The following is a 21,660-nucleotide window of genomic DNA, read 5'->3' as shown; positions in this document are numbered from 1 at the left end:
TGCACATGCGCAAAACTGCCAAACAACACCCCTCCATCAACACACCACAATGTGGTGTGTCATTTGCTACAGATAAAATAATATCATCTGATTATTGCCATGTCCATAGTGTACATTTGGCTCACATTTTCTATACTGCCTCAGTATCAACACAGTACATCTTCTGCATAAAATCAAGAATATTATACTATTACTACTAATCACAATCCATAGGTGACTCCAGCTGTATTTTTCCCATGCTTCTCCACATTCCCAAGACCCTGCAGTAGTCATATACATTTGTTGGAGCTCACAAAGGACACTCGTGCATCTGTACCATCAACCACAATTCTCACCCACCTCTTGGTTTACTGTGCTATCCAGTTCCTAGATTATTCTCAAGCATTCTGTCAATTTGCATTTACATAATTGGACTACCATTTTCAGTCACATTCCAAATTATAAACTAGCTGTTACTCACTGTGTGTTACCATCGACTCTATACATTTCCACAATGTTACATTAAAGCGAATTAAAACTTCTACATACATCAAACTTCAGTACTCCACTCAGTCCTTCCCTTATCTCATTTAAGAATCCACCACCTACCACCAGGTCTTCAAGATATTTTCCTGTTTTGGGGAAGTGGAGCTTTCAATTCCAGCCTCGGAACAGCTCCTGAGATGGGTTGTGCCACCAGCGGAGGATGGGCACCGGCCTCCTGGGCGTGGAGCCTCTACTTACGAGTCTTCTCTGCAGATGGGCATCTCCTCCTTCCACTCCTTCAAAGACAACGCAGGACACTCTTCTGGCCTCCTGGAGCCTTCCAACAGGTGCTTCATCTCGTTCCAGAGAGCTCTGGGTGTTTGCTAACTGCCCTGTGGCAGGAGCTGACTCTAGGAGCTCCTTACTCTGCCACCATCTTCCTGTATAGTTGCCATTGAATTTTAATACCATTTCTACACTAATTATCACAAGTTAGGTTAGGTTGCCATTAACTACAAAACCAAGCACTCTAATTCACATTTCTTGCCTCCCACTGTCTTTGCTATTCTTCTTATACTAAGATAGATGGCTAAACCAGCAGCTCACACTGAACTTGTTAATCCACAAACTCCAAACACTCTACCCACCTGTCCAAGGCCAAAATATTCCAAGTAATTCATGGTTAAAATGCCAATGTGCTCGGAGATACTCTATGTCCTCCCAGCTCCCAAGGAATAAATGATGGTTGAGGTTCTCAATGACTAAGAAGATGAGGTGGCACCATCTAATGTTCAGGTGGGGATGCTATTCCATTCTACGATATAAATTTTACCTTTTTTACTTCTTTATCTTTCCAGTGATTTCTTATAAAGAGACATAATCATGTACCTGTATTTGAGATAAACAACTTTGTAGGAGAAGAAAGTGTCAAATCGGGTCCTATTCAAATTGACCCCTTTATAAAAAGGGATTCTCAAGAGGCAGCAGCAGATTATTAACTATATGGTAGGGGTCATTACCTCAGCAACACTTTTCCCTCCATCTATTAAGAATTCTGTAATTGCAAAGCAACATGGACTTGAGAGACGTATGTCCGGGCAAAGCCAAGCCTGGCCCTTCCACAGATGTCCTGATACTTCCTTATGGGGCCTTTGACTTAACCACCGTTTCCCACCTATTCTTCTAAAGCACCAAGAGAACACAGGACCTGAGCAAACACTACACAGCATGATCTGATACAGAGTTTTCATTTCTGTAATTGGGCATGACTCTAAAAGCAAGCAAAAACAGTGCATATTCTGGAATCACTCACTTTTGAGGAAAAATCTGTATAAGAAGATAAGAGACTGACTGCTGGCTTTGTCTGAAGAATCATTCTGGTTCCATATGCTAGAAGAAACAAGGATTGGGGTATGGTTAGAGAAACTGATATTCCAGGTAAAGAACTACCGTTCTTATAAGCATCAGTGGTCCCGTAAGCTGGCATGGATTCTGGGTACAGGGACTTGGAACTCTCTATGTGCAAGCCTGTGGGGGTGCTTGTGAATGTGGGGTCAAGGCAGGAGGTGTGAGTGAGAGGGGCAGTGGGGGACATATCCTGGGACACACTTCTAGCCTCCACTCTTCACCCAAATCCAAAATTCCAGGATTAGGAATGAAACTGAACTGGCTCCCATTTGAGAGAAAGTGCTGTCCAGCTGCCCCTCAGCACTGCCCAAGGCCTGGCAGGGTTTCTGGAGGACTTGGGGAAGGGGCGACTGACTGGCCTGTTTCACACCCTGGCTCTCCCCATCTGCTGACCTGCTCTCCTGGAATGAACCAGGCCCACCACAGCGTCTCTGGACCACAGGGCCCAGGGCTCCCTGCTCCTCTCAGCACCCACAGCTCCAGCCAGACAGGGCTGCCCTGTCCCCCAAGCTCTACTCATGCCCCTCCCTGACAACGTTCCTCAGGCCACTGCGGGTTTTCCTGCACTGGGCCACGTGGACACGCATAAATCTTTTCCCCCCTACCTCCCCCAGCTGTCAACACTGTTCCAGAACAAGTCTGATTCTAGAAATTATCCTGTACTAGGGTCAAATAAAGAGATTTGGGAAGTAAAAAGAGATGAAAAGAAAGAAGAGGAAATGTGGAATCAGAAGAAGAGAAGAAGGGAAACAAGTGCACATGGAATCCACAGCTTTCCTAGCTTTCTTTTTGGCATTTCAGGAAATTCAGGAATACTGAAGGGAACACAAGGGTAGCTGCAATTAATGTCTTATGTCACCATGCACGTGAAGTATAGAACTAGCTGATGAAAACAGACACAGGAAGTGAAAGGTGTCCTGAGAACTACACAGGGAACAGAGACCCCTTCCATACAAGCCCCTAGGGTGCTTGGTCATTCACCCAAAGGCTCCTCAATTTGGAGAAGAGGGCTTGTAGCTGTCTGTAGGGTCAACATGGACAGCTTCCTCCTCCATTCCTCTCTCTGCCTTCCCAGATTCCAGAACAAGTGTTTGCACTGCAGATCCTAGTACTGACAGCTACAAAGACCACGCATGAACTGAGGGTCTTAGCTGGAACCTCAGAAGATCTGTTGTTTGGAGACTGAAAGGAGGCATAAAACCAAAGAAATGGAGATGCCTCAGGACTCGACCCCTTATACCCTTTCTCTAATGAGCCAATTCTGTGAAAGTCGGGGTTTTAGTACAATAGATCTAAAGTGAGTTTTAGAAAAAGGCTTTACTTTTAATAGGTATTATATTAAACAATATTTTACCCCAACTAGTTTTTTTCTTAATATTGATCAATAAAACAAACACATATACAGATAAGCACCCTAAAGAGAGACAGAGTTCCCTGGATTATCTGAAGTCTGTCTTCCCGGTGGCTTCCACCAAGGACACTCCCTCTCTCATAGAACCCTCATTGAGTCATAGCTGAACAAGCAACTGTAAATTTAATACTTAGCATCTGTCCTCAGGCCAATGTCTTTCTAAACACTTCCTTTATTGAACTCTGCTCACTCACATGGAAGGGAACAACGGAACATTATGACCCATGACCCATGGACTAAATGTAATACTTGGACTTCCATGCCTTTTATACTTGCACATCAGTTTTCTTGGGTATAAAATTAATGACTCCATTTTCCTTTGACACGATGCACTGTTTTCAAAACGTTGATGATATTCTAATGTTCTTTCAATTATGCCACTTGGTTTTTTCTAAATGCACAAAGGATTTCTATTTTTCTTTAAAGCCCACCTATTTGACTAGAATATATATTGTCATTATAATCATTTTCATTCAGTGCTCTGTTTGAGAGCAGCAAGAGACAAGCAATGCATGTAAGACTAAACACAGATTTCTCATCAGAAACCATGCACGAAAGAACAGAGTGGAATGATGTATTTAAGACACTGTAAGAGAAAAACTTTGAAATTAGAATTTCACATCTGGCAAGACTGTATTTCAAAATTGAGGATGAGTATAGAATATTCACAGATAAACAGAAATTGAGAGAGTTTATAACGAAGAGACTAATTTTGCAGGAAATACTAAAGGGTGTGCTCCTGCTCGAAAAAACAAAAAGAGGAGAGAGAGGCTTGGAAGAGAGTCTACAAATGAAGATTGTAGCAGTAAAAGTAACTGAAGAGTATCAAAAGAGTGGTGAAAATAAAAGATGATAGAAAAAACCTCAATGTTTAGGCATGAACTTAACCAACATTGCAAAGCCCCTGTATACAGAAAACTACAACTCATTGTTAATTTTAAAAAGATCTAAATAATTGGAAGGACTTTCCATGATCGTAGACTGGAAAATTAATATTAAATGCCAGTTCTACTCTAATTGATACACAGGTTCAGTGCAATCTGATTAAAATTCCACCAGCATTTAAAAAAGAAAAGGAAAGCAGGATTATAAAATTTATTTGAAATGGGGAGGGGTCTTCAATAGCCAGACACATCATAAAAACGATAAGCGAACTTGGAGGACTCTCACTTCCATATGCACTCTCACTCTGGATTTTAACTCATATTCCCTACCTGCAGAGGTAAAAACAGCATGGTCCTGGCATACAGAAAGACACACAGACCAATGGAAACAACATGATGGTTTCAGAAACAGACCACCACATCTAGGGTCAAGAGATTTTGGACAAACCTGTCAAACACACCCAGCTCAGGCAGAACTGTCCATTCAACAAATCTACATGGGAGAACTGTAGAGCCGTAGACAAAAGAAAGAAAAAGGACCCTGTAGCACTTTGATATTATTCATACATTTCAAAAGAAATTTTGGATTATGTTTGTAAATTATCTTTTCCTCTGGGTATATGAGATTATACTGGATTCACAGGTTTACTTGATTCAGTAAACTTAACCTACTTGTGTCAGTAGGGCCTTGAGCACCAGCCCCAGGGTGGGTTGGGACTCTCCGATAAAAAGTATGGCAAGGACAGAATTGAGGGTTTTTGATGTTGGAGTTTTGATGCTGGAGTTTGATGCTGAAGTCTTAAGGTGGAGCCACAAGAAGGAAGCACAGAGAGGTAAGAGAAGCAAGCCCCAGGAAGGGAGGAACCCAGGAAGCCTGAACCCTTGCAGATGGCAGCAGCCATCTTGTTCCAACAAGCAAAAACAGACTTTGGTGAGGGAAGCACCTTATACGTCATGGCCTGGCATCTGTAACCTCCCACCCAACCAATTTCTGGTATTTTGCATCAGCACCCCCTTGGCTGACTAATACAGAATTTGTTCCCGAGGTGTGGGGAAGTTCTTTGGCAATTACCAAAATGCTGGAATGGTTTTAAAAAAGGGAAAGGGGTATTTTTTTAAGGAATTGTGAGATACTTGGAAGAAAAGACCTATAGTGCTTTGAAGAGACTGCTGATAGCAATACGGATGCTAAAGAGACTTTTGATGATGCCTTACAAGTAAGCGATGAAACTATCATTGGAAACTGGAGGAAAGGCGATCCATGTTTTAAAATTGCAGAGCACTTAGCAAGATTAACTCCTGGTATTTCATGGAAGGCAGAATTTGAAAATGGCAAGCCTGGGCATTTAGCTGAAGGAATTTCCAAATGAACCTGGAGAATGCAGCTTGGCGTCTGCTTTCAGCTTATAGCAAAATGCTAGATAAGAGAGATACGCTGAGGACTGAACTGTCAGGAATAAAGAAAACAGAAACGGATTCCAGAATTTCCAAGCTTCTGGAGATGAAGATCCCTGATGGAAGTGCCCCATTGGAGGACTTAACTAAACTAGGAACTAGTAAATCAAGATTGAAGATATATTTATCTAGGAAAGATTTGTGGGACGGCTTACTGTCTGAACGCGTGTACCCCTGCTTACTACATGCTAAACCAACAAAGTTTATGAAAGAGCTGTATGAACAAAAAAAACCTGTCAGCCTGTAATAAAAAGGACAGGGAAAGGAGAGATTGAAGGAGAAACAGCTTTAAGAGGAAAACCATGGAAGTTGAGATCTGGAATTAGGACATCACCTTGGGACAAGAGAGGAACCCCACTCATATGGACAGAGGGTGATTTTGCCAGCAGTTGAAGAGGGTGGATGTTCCTGACCGATGTTCTGGGAGAGTTTTGCTGCCCCATGGTACAGAGAGGGTGGAACACATTCCCCAAGGAATAGGGCAGTTAAAGTCAGCACCCCACAGGTCTGAGATGGGTGGACCCATCCCCCAAAGGTTAGGGAAGGCCAGGTCGTCAACTCACTACTCTGTGAGAGGGTTGAGCCTGTATGCCGAAGGTTAAGGAAGGCCAGGTGGTCAACTCATTGCTCTGAGAGAGCTGAGGTTGTATGCCATAGGTTAGGGAGAATGGTGTCTTCACATCACTCTACTAGGGGGGGGTTAAGACTCTAACCCAAATATTGGGTAAGGTGTGGCAATCACCCCAACACACTTGGAGGGAGACACCTAGACCTTGGTCAATGCCACGATGCTTCATGAGGGTAGAAACAAGAAAATAACCATTGGACAAGTCAGTGGTACGGGTGGTTCCACATATGGACCCAAGAAGAAGAAATCATCATCTGAAGAATAACTCGAAGACTGACACTGAATGGAGGATGCCCGGCAGCTTTACTGAAATGTAGAGGACCCATGACTCATGTTTCCCTCCCAATTTCTCCTGATTATAATGAAAATGTTTACCCTTTGTCTGTCCTTTTCTGTACCGGAAGTAGATGAATGGTTTTGTAAGTTTCACAGGTCTATAGAAAACTTTGCTCCAGCACAAACTGCATTTCTTTAAATTGATGGCCATGTGATTTAGTACTTGCACTGTAACTGACTTAAATTTTTTTTTTATTGGGGATGTCTTTTTGGAATTTCGAGGGTGCGGTGTAGCAGTTTGCAATTATTGATGAATTCCAAAAAGAAATATTGGATGGTGTTTGTAAACTGGTCTTTTCCTCTGGACATATGAGATTATACTGCACTCAGTATTCTTGAGTAGTTAATCAAGTAAATCTCTTATGTCACTTGGGCATTGAGTACCTGAACTTGGTGGGTGGGGATTGACAGATAAAAGGCATGGCAAAGGACAGAGTTGAGGGGTTTTGATGTTAGAGTTTTGATGATGGAACTTGATGCTGAAGCCTTATGCTGGAGGCCCAAGAAGTAAGCACACAGAGGTCAGAGAAGCAAGCCCCAATAAGGGAGGAACTCAGGAACCCTGAACCCTCACAGATGTCAGCAGCCGTCTTGATCCAACAACTGAAAACACACTTTTGTGAGGGAAGCAACTTATGCTTGATGCCCTGGTATCCGTAAACTCCTACCACAAATAAATACCCTTTATAGAAACCTAACTCTGGCAGTTTGAGATAATTGATGAATTCCAAAAAGAAATACTGGATTATGCTTCTAATCTGATCTGTATATGGGCGTGATTGAGTTATGATTAGGGCTTTGACTAGGCCACCTCATTAGGGCATTGATTCCCCACACCATGGTGGGTGGGGACTAACAGATAAAAGGCCAAACAAAGGACAGAGTTGGAGCTTTTGATGCGAGGGTTTCTGATGCTGGAGTTCGATGGTCAAGACATAAGCTGGAGCCCTGGAAAGTAAGCTCACAGAGGAAAGAGAAGTCAGCCCCAGGAAGAAAGGAACCTTGAACCCAGAGAAAAGCAAGCCCAAGGAATTAGGACCCAGGAAGCCAGAGCCCTAACGGACATCGGCAGACATTTGCTCCAAATAGACTTAGGTGAGGGAAGTAACTTAAAGCTTCATGGCCTCGTATCTGTAAGCTCCTACCCCAAATAAATACCCTTTATAAAAACCAACCAATTTCTGGCATTTTGCAGCAGCACCTCATTGGCTGACTAATACACCAACCCATTTCTGTTATTTTGCATCAGGACGCATTTGGGTGACTCATACAGACCCCTACCTCACACCTTGTACGAAAATTAACTCAAAATTGAACAAAAACCTAAACATATGAGCAAGAACCGGGAGGCGGACTTGGCCCAGTGGTTAGGGCATCCGTCTACCACATGGGAGGTCCGCGGTTCAAACCCTGGGCCTCCTTGACCTGTGTAGACCTAGCCCATGCGCAGTGCTGATGTGCGCAAGGAGTGCCGTGCCACGCATGGGTGTCCCCCACATAGGGGAGCCCCACACGCAAGGAGTGCGCCCCGTAAGGAGAGCCGCCCAGTGCCAAAGAAAGTGCAGCCTGCCTAAGAATGGCGCCACCCACACGGAGAAATGACACAACAAGATGACGCAGCAAAAAGAAACACAGATTCCCGTGCCGCTGACAACAGAAGCGGACAAAGAAGACGCAGCAAATAGACACAGAACAGACAACCGGGGTGGGGGAGAGAGGAGAGAAATAAATAAATAAATAAACCTTTAAAAAAAAATAGCAAGAACCATAAAGCTTCTAAAAGAAAATGTAGGAAAATATCTTCAAGACTTGTGGTGGGTTGTAGATTCTTAAAGGAGATAAGAGAAGGACTGAGATGGACTACTGATGTTTAATGTAGGTAGAAGTTTTAAGTAACCTTACTGTAAAAAGTGTGGAAATGTATAGAATTGATGGTAACACATTATAGTGAGTAACAGACGGTGTATGAACGGGAATATGGCTGAAAAGTGTACTCTAGGGATGTAAATGTCAGTTAACAGAAAGCTGGAGAATCATCTAGGAACTAAATAGCACAGTAAAACCAGAGGTGGATGAGAACTGTGGCTGACGGTACAGATGCAAGAGTGTCCTTTGTGATGGAGAGCAAATATACATCACTATTGCAGGGTGGTGGGAATGTGGAGAAGCATGGGAAAAATACAACTGGAGTGACCTATGGACTGTGGTTAATGATAATAATGTAATATTCACAATCAATGCCAAAGATGTACTGTGTTGATAATGTGGGAGGATGGAAAAGCGTGCCAACTGTAAGCTATGGCCTTGGTAATAACCTGATGATATTTTAACCTGTAACATATATGCTACCACGTTGTGGAGTGTTGATAGAGGGGTGTTGAATCAGAATTCTGCATATCTGCATGATTGTTTTCTAGGTTTATAACTACCGTCATAAAGATATATTTAAAAAATAAAAACAGCCCAATTGGAGGAAAAACAAACAAATGTAAGATAACGACTATAGTTGGTAGTAAGATTTTGATGATATTCTTTCATAATTTGTAACAAATGTTGCAAAACAATGCAAGGTATTGCAGGAGCATTGATGTATGGGACCCCTGTATGACTGTATGCATGTTTACATTATAAGTTCACACCTTTTACTATACACACTGTTTACCTATGTTCACGTATGAATCCTACAAAATAATACTACTATGGTGGGTTAGGGGAAAAATACACCAAAGGTAAGATGCTTTGGTTAGTAGTAATATTTTGAGGATACTCTTTAATGTTTAGTTAAAAATATTTCACAACCATGTAAGGCACTGCTGGGAGGGTGAGGTATGAGAGCCCTGGATGACGTTAAGTATGTTTGTTTTGTAAGTTCACAACTATTACTATAAATTTATAGTTTATGTATTTTTAGGTATGAGTGATATACTTCAATAAATGAACAAAAGTGAAAAGAAAATCCACAATTCAAAAGTTCCCTGGGGGCGATCAATAAGAAAATGGAGGTAAAACAGGCAAGCGTCAGTGAGATGGAAGTGAGATGAGTAAAATGATTTACTGAGGATCACGGGGGAAAAAAGATTGAACTAAAGTTAATGGAGCCTTACGGACATGTAGGAGAGTTAACATTCATACCAAATGCTCCTAAAAACAAACTAGCAAAACAAGTGAATAAACCAATTCACGGGAGTTAACTACATGACTCAGCGTGGGCAGTGCCAGCTTCTCACAATAAGGTCCCAGGATCAACGTCCACTCCTGCAACCACAAAAAGAAAAACGAAAAATTTACCTACGTCAGCGGAGACAAGACCGGCGATTGGGATCAAAAGAGGAGGAGGATGGGAAGCAGACTTGGCCCAGTGGTTAGGGCGTCCGTCTACCACATGGGAGGTCCGCTGTTCAAACCTCGGGCCTCCCTGACCCGTGCGGAGCTGGTCCATGCAGTGCTGATGCGCACAAGGAGTGCCCTGCCACGCAGGGATGACCCTGCGTAGGGGAGCCCCACACGCAAGGAGCGCGCCCCGTAAGGAGAGCCGCCCAGTGCCATGAAAGTGCAGCCTGCCCAGGAATGGCGCCGCACACCCAGAGAGCTGACACAACGAGATGACGCAACAAAGAGAAACACAGATTCCTGTGCCGCTGACAACAACAGAATTGGACGATGAAGAACACGCAGCAAATAGACACATAGAGCAGACAACGGTGGAGGGGGGGAGAAATAAATAAAATAAACTTTAAAAAAAAAAGAAGAAGAGGAGGAGGAGGAAGCAGGGAAGTCCTGAGGGGGAATTTACACAACAAAGAAATAGCCAGTGACAATAGCAGAAGAGAGTCACTGGCTAACCTCCAAGGGAGGGGGCATGGCAAGCAAACACATGAAAATGGGCAATTATTTAAACAGACATTTCTTCAAAGAAGATATACAAAGGGCCAATAAGCATATGAAAAGATGCTCAAGTCCATTAGCCATCAGGGAAAGGCACATCAAAAGCATGAGGACTTATGACTTCACACCCATTAAAAGGGCTATTATGTTAAAAATTGGAAAAGAGCAAGTGCTAATGAGGAAGCATGTAAATAGCAAACCTTATACATGGGTGGTAGGAATATAAAAATGCACCCAGTGTGGAAAACAGTTTGGCAGTAACTCGAAAAGTTAGACTTAGAATTAACATATGACCTGGCAATTCCACTTCTAGATATATTTCCAAAACAAATGAAGAGGCAGGGATTCAGACAAGTATTTGTATACCAATGGTCACCGCACAGTACACAAAAGGTAGAAGCAAATATCCACCAACAAGGGCTGCCAAGGCTGTAGCTGCGGGAGGGGTGAGCCTCGCTCTCTGGTAGAGGCGTGGGTGGCCGCGGCCTCTGGGCTGGGATGAACCGCGCTCCTGCTGGAGGCAGGACAGCCAAACCCGAGCTAAAGCCAGCACAGCGGTAGCAGCTGGACTGACCATTGCTGCTGCAGGATTTGCAGGCCGTTAGGTTTTGCAAGCCATGAAGCAAATGGAGCCTCAAGTAAAACGAGTTTTTCAAAGTCTCCCAACATCTGCCTTCAGTGGTGGCTATTACAGAGGTGGGTTTCAGCCCAAAACGACAAAACCAGAGGCAGCATTCATACTAGGTGGAAGCCCTACTGCCAATAAAGGAAAACTAAGGGATGCTCATAGACAAATTATGCTCTTACATCACCCAGGCAAGGGAGGATCTCCTTATTTAGCAGCCAAAATCGATGCAGCTAAAGATTTACTACAAGGTCAGGCTAAGAAATGAAGTAAATGTAGGATGAATTTTAAGTTCATATCAATTTATGCATATGATTACCAATTTTTATAATAAAATGCCTCTAAGCCGTAATTTGTAAGAAATGAGTTAGCACAAAGCCTTGTTATAATTGTTTAAACTTGAGAATTTAAAATCATACTATGCACTAGGATATTTGGAGGTTTTTAATGATAAATGTACTTAGACCATTTAAATAAAAATATTATTCATTACTCATTTAGCTAATAATTATCTAACTATGTGTACCAGGCATTCTACAAGGGAAGGTGAGCCACAGAGTTCTCAGACTAATGGCAGGCTGATAAACAGGTAATTAAAACACAGTGTGATGTTCTGATGGAATTCGCACAAACTCTTGTAGTGATTTTTACCTTGTTAGGAGAACACAGAAAACCACTTTGTAAAAGGCAACGGCCCAACTACTTGGAACCCTGTAGCTAAGTGACACAATCTTGATAGAAAAAATTAATCCAACTATGTATATGTAACAACGCACAATTCTTACACTAAAAACTGTAATAATAAGATACAAAGAAAAAAAAGCCAACCAACTGATGAACGGATAAACAAAATGTGGGAAATACATATGACAGAATATTATACAGCTGTAAGAAAGAAAAAAGTCCAGATGCATGTGACAGCATGGATGAACACTGAGGACATTATATTCAGTGAAATAAGCCAGACACAAAAGGAAAATCATCGTATGCTCTCATGGATAGTAACTAATGATAATAAGCAGACTCATACATTTAGACTCCAGACTAATTTACCAAGGGATAGAATGGGGGTAGAGAATGGAGAGCTCATGCTTAAATCGCACAGAATTTCTATTTCGGGTGACTGTAAATGTTTGGAAATAGACAGTGATGGTGGTAGCACACTACTGGGAATGTAGTTAACTGTGCAGAATTATGTTTATAAATGTGGTTGAGAGGAGTTTAAGGTAATATACGTTACAGAAGGAAAGTTAGAAGCCAAAACAGGATTGTTTAACTGAACGCTGTTGTGGATGATGGACTCGGTTAACAGTACAAATACAAGACTGTTCTTTCATGAATCATAGCAAATATATGACTCTATGACATGTTGTTAATAATAGGATGGTATATGGAAAATGAAACCCTCATGTAAACTATGGACTGTAGGTATCAGTAATATCTTATTTTCCTTCATCAGTCCTAACAAAGGTAGCACACCAATGCAAGGTATCAATGGAGGGATACATGAGAACATTGTGTTTTTCACATGACTTTACTATAAATATACAACCTCGCTAATTATTACAAAATTGCACAAATTTAAGAAAGCATTAGGCTAACTGAAAGAAACCAGACATAAAGTACTTCATATTCTATTATTTCATTACTATAAAATGTAAGGATAAATGAACTTATAGAGATGGAAATAGATTAGTTGTTAGTCAAGGCTGGGGAATAACAGAGGGATTGAGAGGTGACTGCTAAGAGCTATGGGGCTTTCCTTCCTGGAGTGAGAAAATGTTCTAAACTTGACTGTGGTGATGAATGCACAACTCTTTGAATATACTAAAAGTCATCGAGGACACTTTGTACAGATTGTCTGGTATGTGAATGTATCTCAAGAAAACTGCTCCTAAAACTTGGTACATACATCGTGGAGGTCCTTTTAGTTCAGTATAAGAACTCTGGATTTTACTGTAACCTGGGAACGTATGGGGTTCAGTAAAGAGTAACAAGGGACAACACCTGCCTTAGGCTTTCACAGGATCATGCTGACTACAAGAGAAGAATGGACCACAGAGGCAAGCAGGCCACAATGCAGACCAGGTAGGAGCTATCACAGTATTCCAGGTAAGAGACATGGTGGATTAGACAGAGCAGGAGCTGTGTAACAAATGGACCACACTAATGAAAGATGTTGTTCCTGAGGGAAAGTGTGCTAGCAGGAAGGGTGGGGTATACGGGAATCCCCTCTATTTCTGATGGAATATGTATGTCATCTAAAGCTACTTTATAAATAAAGAAAAAAAATTTTTTTTTATTTTGACATGGAAGCAGAAGAATCACTGGAGTCTCGGTCAGGCTAGGCAATAGAAATACTGAGGCATCATCAAACCTATTTCATATTTGAAAACATGGAGACGGAATCCTAAGGGAGAGTGCGCTGAATGATCCATAAAAAACAAAAATGACACATCAGTCTTCGACAAACTTTAAAATACCGATCTATAAAACATAAACTATAAAGGCAAACTACTGACCAGAAAAAATATTTGCAAACCTAACTAACACAAAGAAAGAACAGATATCTAGAAAATCTGGAGCTGATATATGGAACAGGTATCTAGAAAATCGGGAGGCTCACGCGGTAGAAAGCCTGTTTCCCATATGGGAGGTTCCAGCTGCAGCGCCGATACCCCTTAAGAAAAAAACAACAACAACAGAGAACTAGCAAAAAAACAAAAGAACAACTCAAGGGAGCCAATTTGGCTCAGGGGTTGAGGGCTGCCTTCCCACTTATGAGATCCCGAGTTCAATGCCTGGACATTGTTCTAGGAAATAAATAAAAACCCTCATATCTGGGATGTATTAAAAGAATTTCCAAAATTCAATCATAAAAACATTATTATTAGAAAGGGCAAAATATATGAACAAACATTTCACTACAGTAGATATATGGATGGGAAATAAGTACATGAGAGATGCGCAATATAATTGGCAATCAAGGAAATGAAAACTACACCATTATGAGGTATAACTACATGTAATTAAGACAAAAATAAAGTGACAACACCAAATGCTGGTTAGAAGGCAGAGAAGCTAGATCTCTCGTATATTGCTCGAAGGGATATAAAGTGGTATAGTCGCTCTGAAAACTAGTTAGCAATTCCTTCTAAAACTAAATATACACTTATCATACAGCCCGGAAAGGGCACTCCTGCACGTTAATCACAGAGAAATGAAAACTAAGCCCAACTAAAGCATGACTTTCTTCTTTGAAAGATTAATCAAACTGATAAACCTCTAGGCTAACCAAACATAAAATAGAGAAGATACAAATTACCATTACCAGGAAAGGAGGAGAGGTCATCCCTCCTGGTTCCACGGACATTAAAAGGATACTCAGGGAAGCAGACTTGGCCCAGTGGTTAGGGTGTCCGCCTACCACACGGGAGGTCCGTGGTTCAAACCCCGGGCCTCCTGACCCTGTGGAGCTGGCCCATGGGCAGCGCTGATGCGCACAAGGAGTGCCCTGCCACGCAGGGGTGTCTCCCGCAAAGGGGAGCACCACGCGCAAGGAGTGTGCCGTGACGAGAGCTGCCCAGGAGTGGCACCGCACACATGGAGAGCTAACGCAGCAAGAGCACACGACAAAAAAGAGACACAGACTCCCGGTGCTGCTGACAAGAATGCAAGTGGACACAGAAGAACACACAGCAAATGGACACACAGAGCAGACACCTGGGGGGTGGGGGAGAGGGGAGAGAAAAAAAAAAAGGATATTCGAACAAGACTACGAACATCCCTACATCCAATACTTTGATAACTTAGATGCAATGGCCCAAAACTCCTTCAGAGATACAAACTATCAAAACTAATACAAGAACAAATGTATAATCAGAATAGACCTATAGCCATTAAAATTCTGAATCGAAAATCAATGACATTTGAAAAAAGAAAGGACCAGGTTCAGATGATTCATACTATCCATCATTTAAGGATAAATGAAAATTCTCCACAATCGCTTTCAGAAAACAAAGGGAACATTTCCTAACTCACTCTAGGAGCCCAACATTACCCTAACGCTAAAACCACATAAAGATATTTTTAAAATGGAAAATTACACACCAATATGTCTCATGAACATAAAAACAAATTTTCTCCCATTCTCGGGGAATGTCCAGCTGACTAGAGGTTCCTGGAAGGAAAATTCACATAACAGGACATACCTATCTTTATTATTATCTATCTTTATTATTACTTTGTATTTGGTGGAAAAGAAACACATGCTCATATTAGTAAAAATCAAATGTTGAGACAAGTACACAACTAAAGGCAAGCCTCCCTCTCATCCAGCCCCTGCTCCTCAGTTCTACCCCCTCCCAGACACCACTTACCAATTCCTCTCATCTTTTTGCATGAACAGGCCAGTCAGGTATAAGCACATATATCTATGGTTCATTGGACATTCTATTTTTTGTGCATTTTAAAATTTTTACCCAAATAATTCAGTTATTCAGATATTAAGTCAACCGTCCTGAAGTAAATTTCTGTAACAGACCTAATAACGGGACAATATAACATAAAGTCACATCAGAATAGTCTTAGTGGAACGGGTGACATGAAAAGGGAGGACAACAGACATAACCCAGGACTGCCCTGGACAGGTGGGAACACACCACGTTAAGGTACAAATCAGGGCTCTGGAGTCCCCTCGGGTCCACAGCAGACACACGCACCACCTCCGGCTCCAGGCGCGGGGACGCTCAGTGGAGTAAAGGAGAGGGAGCTCAGATGAAGGGGGGCCCCCTCAGTGCACAGGACTCACACCTACCACAATCCTCCCAGGTGCAGAGCTCAAGGCGGCCTAGATCTGAGGAGCCACAGCCGTCGCCCAAGGCCTGGCGCTGAAGCCTGGACACCACCAACTGCCAAGGCCTGCAGCCCGGAGCTGAGCATCATGGGAGGAGGGGGCAGCTTCCAGGACCACCCACATGAGGCCCTCCCCAGACCCAGGGACAGCCAGGGCCGAGGGACTGCGATGGCCCTGCCCACCTCCTGGCTCAGGCACCCCAGGGGGCAGACGCTGGACCAGCTGCACCATTCCTCAGCCTGTGCCTTGTTTTTTATCTTTACCATTCTCCATTTAAGACTTTCAGTCCTTTCTACTTTTTTATCCTTCTCTTTAGACTTAAGCATTATCTTGTCACCTTACTTCGTGGAGATTACATTTCAATCTTGAACTCTTTTCCCATTGTCCTTATTTTCTTCTTCTCATTAATTTTTCAGGTTTTATTTAAACTTATGATGTACTGTCATATATTATTTCATTTTCTTAATGCCTTTCATCTTCTTTTCAGAAAATATATTTCAGTACATCATGTAGGTCATGATAAAGAGTTTTCATTCATTTGTGGTGGGATACTCTGCACTTTTCCTTCAGTACTTGAGAATAACATGAATTTTTTGTTGTTATTCGTACAATTTTTAAAAACTATGGACGATAGATTCAAAACAACTTTTCTAATGACAGATCTACTTTTCTTTCTAGATTTTTAACAGAATTTTTTAAAGGATGAAAGCTTTCTTCATTATATTTCTGCACTCTGTACTTCTACCACTCTTATAAACGGGTCCTCACTCTCATTACTTCTACTTCTACCTTATCGATTTTCTTTCTCCCACTGACTACTGAGTATTCCTCTTATATGCACTCCTCTCTTGAAGAGAAACATTAACACATTGCCAAATATAGTCATTTTCAAAACATATTTACACATTTTCAAAATTAATTATCTCTAAGTTATTTCAATGAGTTACACTGGATTTCATGTCTTATTTTTTATGTGTAAATGTACTGTTTCCCTACAATCATTAGATTTTAGTTTCTATTTATGTTATAATGAAATTTTTTGTCTTTATACTTTAAAATTCACTTCATCAACAACTACACACACTGACATGAGGTACCCCCTGATGTGAAGCATCTAAGAAGGACATAATGTTCTTTCTGTGGTAGTACTGACAAAGTGCATACTCTTAAATAAATAAATAAATAAAAACCTCAAAAAGAAAAGAAAGCAAATGAAAATGGTAGCTATTCTGGGCTCATCAAAGTATGCTGAGAAAAACTGAGATAAAATAGGGGGCTTCCTGCAAGCTGTAGGCTGGAGACCTAGCCTGGTCACAGCCTCAAAGGAGGATGTGGACATGATGAAAGACTTCCATTCAGGAACTGTCCTTCTTTGCAGAGTTTCCAGGAATGGATCTGTTTGCTTTCAGGGTTACAGGTTAGGCTGAGGGAGGCTTAAGGGAATCCATGTGAGTCTCTGTGGTGTGACTGTGAGACTATGTGTGAGCTTGTGGGGGTCTCTGTGTGCATTTCCCCGAGGTGAGATGGACTGCTCAGGCTCTGGTGCTCCAAGGGGCAGGGCCTTAATGTGAACCCAGGCGTGTGGCTCCAAAGCTCTGCACTACAGACCTGCAGGCATCACTCAGTCATGGGAACATCAGAAACCACGTAGGGAAGCAGATGTGCCTCAAGAGGTTCAGCTCCTGCCTACCATATGGGAGATTCTTGGTTTGGTTCCAGGAAGCTTGCATGAAAGGCAGGCTTGGGAAACCGACACAACAAGATGATGCGACAAGAGACACAAGAGGAAAAATGTAACGAGAGACACAAAAAAGCAGGGAGAAGACGTTCCCAGTGCCTCCTTAAGATGACAGCAAGCTGGTTCAGTGGGAAGCCACAGCAAGCTGACACAACGAGATGATGCAACAAGAGACATGAACGGAAAAACATAATGACAGAAACAACAACGACCAGAAACAGAGGTGGCTTAAGTGATTAGGCACCTCCCTCTCACATCAGAGGTCCCGAGTTCAGTTCCCAGTGCCTCCTAAAGAAATAAAAGCAGACACAGCAAGTGTATACAATGAGGGGATAGAGAGAAATAGAGCCATGAAAATAAGTCTTTAAAAAAACAACAAAAAGGAAACCAAAAAAACCACCACAAGAACAAAAAAAGAAACCACAAGGGAGTTCCTCCATCTGTGCATGTGCTTACAATTCCCTGAGTCTACAGAGAGACCAAACTGTCCACCTTTATAAGGAGGCCTTCAGATCGCAGGGCCTAGGGAAGCTAGCTGTGCAGACAACCTCACACTCCGGCATTAGTTCCTGACGTCCAAAACTAAAAGAAAGCCCACAAGACTCTGCGTTAGATCACAATCCTGGGAGTTGTGAGGAATCACAGAGAATGACCTGCCAACCTCCACGCTGACGTCACAGCCAGGAGCTCTGCCACAGCGCACAGGCATTGGGAAGGAAAGTTAGTGCACTGGATTACGGCGTTCCCACGGACCCCCTAGATTCTCAAATCTTGGACTCACACAGGAGGGTCTCTGATGAGTAAGAACTCAGATTCCACTTGTTTCTTAACCTGGTGTGCAAAACCTTGGTTGAAATGCAACTAGAGAGCAAGCTTAGAGGGAGTCAGCACTGACCCTCTGCATCCCTCCATAAGGACTGTCCTACTGCCAAGGGCCAAGAATTCAATGAACAAACACACATGGTGAAGAACAGGAAGACTGGACGGAAAAATACACAATAATTAACTGGTCATTTTTAAATGGTAAGATATCAATATTTTCATATCTATAATTATTATATTTACCAAAAAGATTAGTGAATGAATATGAAAGAATGGATTGCCAAGAATGGAACTGATTCCACCAAAAAAAGACTGCCTCCAATCAAGTAGAAATTCCATTAGTATATTTAGTAAATGAAGTGTCAGTTTATGCAGATCCACGGAGGTCAAATTCATTGGAGATGTCAAGAAGGCACCAGTGGGAAATGGACTTGGCCCAGTGCTTAGGGCCTACGCCTACCACATGGGAGGTCTGCGGTTCAAACCCGGGGCCTCCTTGACCTGAGCGGAGCTGGCCCATGTGCAGTGCTGAAGCCCACAAGGAATGCCGTGCCATGCAGGGGTGTCCCCCGTGTAGGGGAGCCCCACGCGCAAGGAGTGCGCCCTGTAATGGCAGCCACCCAGCGTGAAAGAAAGTACAACCTGCCCAGGATGGTGCCGCGCACATGGAGCGCTGACACAACAAGATGATGCAACAAAAAGAAACACAGATTCCTGTGGGGCTGACAACAACAGAAGCAGACAAAGAAGAACACACAGCAAAACAGACACAGAGGACAACTGGGGTGGGGGAGGGGAGGGGAGATAAATAAATGAATAAATAAATAAATAAACCTTTAAAAAAAAGAAGACACCAGTCACGAATTCCAAGAAGAGAGCAGAATACAAAGACATGGGACTCTCTCCTCCTCCAGAAAAGCAGCTGGAGGACAGGCTGAAACAGACTGGAAAAAGAGCTCTAGGCTTTGGGACAGCAGGTGAAGGCTGGACCCCACCCAGAACAGAGACGGACAAAGGAGGGGAATCGCGGCAGAAGAACTGTGACTGGAAAGCAGCAGCTACTGCTCCTGGCACCCTCCCTGACTCTAAGGACTTCACAATACTCAGGCCTCTCAGCCAACTTTAGACAAAGGGGTCTCCAGGGATCCACAGCCCCTGGAAAGCGGACGGAGAGGGACACCATCTAAGGCTGCACATTCTAACCCACACAGCTGGTGTGCTGTGTCCCCACCAGCCTTTCCAGGCCAGGTGGGACCCCTCAATCTCACTCTCTTATAGCCAGGACTGAGTGTGGAGGACTCGCCTCTGCAGCAAAGAGGAGAGAGAGGGACACAGCCTAAGGCTGAAAACTTTGAACCCACAAATTTGGTCTGCGGACTCCCAGGAGCTCTACCGGGCTGGGCAGTACCAGCTCATTGTTTGCCTTGGGAGCCTGCAAAGGACTAAGGAGATCTGACCCTCTCAATCTCCTACTCTACTAACCTGGAATGACTGTGGAGGACACAGAGGGGAGTGGAACCATTTCCTACCCAGGAAAAGAGAGGCGGTTGCTGGAGAAGTCTGACGAATTCTTTCTGAGAAAGTTTAAATTACAAGGCTCTTCATCTCCAGGCAAGAACCTCTACCACACTGTTCCAGTCTGTGTCACAGCAAAAACGCTCCAGCCAGGCACTGACCTGAAAGAGCTGCCAAAGAGTACCTTCCAGGAGCAGAACTAGGTAGAACACATGAGTAAATTAAAAATAAATAGCAGAGGCTTCTGCTAGCCTTTATGGCTTCCCTCCGAAGGCCCCAGGAAGCAAGTCTGCAACCCATTACTGGGCATAGCAGTTTGATATTACTGATGAATTCCAAAAAGAAATATTAGATTATGCTCATAAATTGGTCTTTTCCTCAGGGTATAGTACATTCTCTTGGATTCAGAGGTTTACAGGATTAAATGATGATCAAGGCTTTCATGGGGCCACATCAGCAGGACGTTGCATCCCTGCCCCTTGGTGGGTGGGACGCACAAAGAAAACAACATGACAAAAGAGATGGCTGGAGTTTTTGAGCTGGAGCCCAGGAAGTGAACACACAGGAGATCATCGCCAGAGGAACAGAGAGAGCTCTTTAGACACAGCTGAAGCCCAAGGGAGAGGACAGATATATTTGCCTGATACTCTACAGCTGACCTCGTAGAGAGAGGCAAAGCCTAGAGAGCTTTCTAGTCTAGAGCTGAACTTGTGGTGAACAGACAGGAGCTGGACGTGGAGAGAAATGAACCCCAGGAAGAGAGGAACCCAGAAAGCCTGAACCCTGGCACACATCGGCAGCCATCTTCCTCCAACTTGTGGCAACAGACTTTGGTGAGGGAAGTAACTTGCACTTCAGAGCGTGGTAAATAAGCTTCTACCCCAAATAAACACCTTGTATAAAGGCAACAGATTAATGATATTCTGCATCAGCACCCCTTTGGCTGACACTAGGTGCGGAGCCCTGTTTTGAGCAAAGAACAAGGACAAGACAAACCATCCAGGAGGAACACAGAATCAAAGAGCAGCAATAACACACAGCCTCCCACCACCAAAGCCCAACAAAAAGAAAGAAACTGAGCATCTGAGGAAACTGCATCCTAATCAGATGCCTAGCATCAGCAAAAATTTACAAGCCAGACTAAAAAAATGGCAGACATGACCCAGGAAAAGGAATATAACAAAGCCTCAAAAGAGACACAGGATTTGAGAAAACTAATTAATGAGATGCATACACACTTCCAAAATCAAATTGAAAGAAAAATGAAAGAAAAATATGGCTAAAGAAATGAATGAGATCAAGAAGATACTGAACAAGCACACAAAAAAATGTGAAACCCGAAATAGAAAAGTAACAGAGCTAATGGGAAGGAAAGACACGATAGACATACAGCAAACTCGAAATGAAAGAAGAAAGAATAAGTGATACCAAAGACAGAAGAGCTAAAATTACAGAGAGAAAAGACTGGGAAAAAATGAACATGGGTTCAGAGAGGTTGAATGACAACTCAAAAACCAACAACAAACATGTCATAAGATATCCAGAAGGAGAAGACAGGGGAAGGAGGGGGGGGGGGGGCTAGTATTTGAGGAAATACTAGTTGAAAATTTCCCAACTCCAGGGAAAGAAATTAA

The 21,660-nt window shown here is 42.8% G+C and overlaps 1 long non-coding RNA gene across 1 annotated transcript in view; it reads right to left on the bottom strand.

Moving 5' to 3' along the window:
• Nucleotides 1-1,696: 1,696 nt before the first annotated feature.
• The window catches only part of LOC131277414 (uncharacterized), a 51,716-nt gene continuing 31,752 nt past the window's right edge, over nucleotides 1,697-21,660 (bottom strand). Inside the window, exon 4 of the long non-coding RNA XR_009184583.2 lies at nucleotides 1,697-1,854. This is a non-coding gene — a long non-coding RNA (uncharacterized lncRNA). The remainder of the gene's footprint in view (nucleotides 1,855-21,660) is intronic.

Source organism: Dasypus novemcinctus (assembly GCF_030445035.2).
Source record: "Dasypus novemcinctus isolate mDasNov1 chromosome 12 unlocalized genomic scaffold, mDasNov1.1.hap2 SUPER_12_unloc_3, whole genome shotgun sequence".
Classification (NCBI taxonomy): domain Eukaryota; kingdom Metazoa; phylum Chordata; class Mammalia; order Cingulata; family Dasypodidae; genus Dasypus; species Dasypus novemcinctus.
The sequence above is the reverse complement of the archived record's forward strand: the minus strand, read 5'-3'. Positions and strand labels throughout refer to the sequence as shown.